Below are 1261 nucleotides of genomic sequence, written 5' to 3'. Positions count from 1 at the left end.
CTATACATTATCCCATATCCAACTTTAATCCTAACCATACATTACAAGCTAATTAAATTCCTATTGATCTTTAACCTAGGGTTAGTCTACATTAGTGGAGAGAGAGATGAAAAGCAAACTTATGAAATTTAATTATTAATTTGAATTTATCATAAATATAAACATATCCGGATTGTACAACGTCTAGGTGATAGATTGCACACACACACGAAAATTCACTTAATGATAAGCTTGTATTTGAATTGAAACATTAACTTGCTTAATATTTGTAAGTGGATTAGAGTTATGAATATGTGATGATTTTGTTTTATAGAATTATTTTAGTCCAATTTTGTATTAAATATTTGCTAAGTCTTTAATTTTCAATAATAATTTAGTTATTTTTAATTGTTTTTATGATTAGTTTATTTTTAAGTAAGTTATTTTGATTTTATGTTTATTTCCTTTAATTTGGTTATTATTTATTAGTTTTTATGTTTTTGTAGAAATTAAGGGAATTGGGCTTAATTTTGGAAAATAAGGTTGTTAAAGGACCTAGAATTTTGCTTGCACATGCTTCGGTATTTTTCTCATAACTCTCGCTATAGAACTCTAGATGATGCAATTCTTGGACCATTGGAAGATAACAAGGGGTACTGTTGTGGGCATGGCAATTTTGAAAGATCATATTTGATATTTGGGCTTCACTGCACTATTAAGCCTAATAGTTAGAATTAGTAAGTTGACTTAGAGACTTGTAGGTTAAGATTATTAGAATAAATAGGATATTTTTAGGAGAAATTATGGACAACTTTTGGAGATTCAAGAAACTGAAAGTTGAGGTAGAAACACGGAAAGTAAGGCTGTAATCAATCGTTTTGTTTTCTTCCTTAGCTGTTATTTTTCTTCTTACTTTTAATGGTTGAAATATATATAATTTTATTTGTCTTTGCAATTATGAGTAGGTAATTTTCTTTTTCTAGGATTGCAATTGAGCTCACATGTAATCTCAATTTTTAATCTCTTTCTTGCTTATCTTTAATGGGATTTCAATTATTTATTCTAATTTATTCTTAATGCGTTTAATTGCCTGATCATCAATTAAATTGATTTAAGAACCTAAACAAACTTGGAAATAGGAGTTTAGTGTAGACTAAAATTGGGATATCATATGATTATGTTAATTGATTTGCATATAGGATAAGAATATACCTATAGGCCATATGTACCCAGATTAAAGCTTGAACTTAATGAGTTTATTTTAATTTTAATTCACATAGAG

Source organism: Theobroma umbraticum, unplaced genomic scaffold (assembly GCF_002168275.2).
Source record: "Theobroma umbraticum cultivar Fairchild unplaced genomic scaffold, ASM216827v3 scaffold_146.0, whole genome shotgun sequence".
NCBI classification, from domain to species: Eukaryota; Viridiplantae; Streptophyta; class Magnoliopsida; order Malvales; family Malvaceae; genus Theobroma; species Theobroma umbraticum.
The sequence above is the reverse complement of the archived record's forward strand: the minus strand, read 5'-3'. Positions refer to the sequence as shown.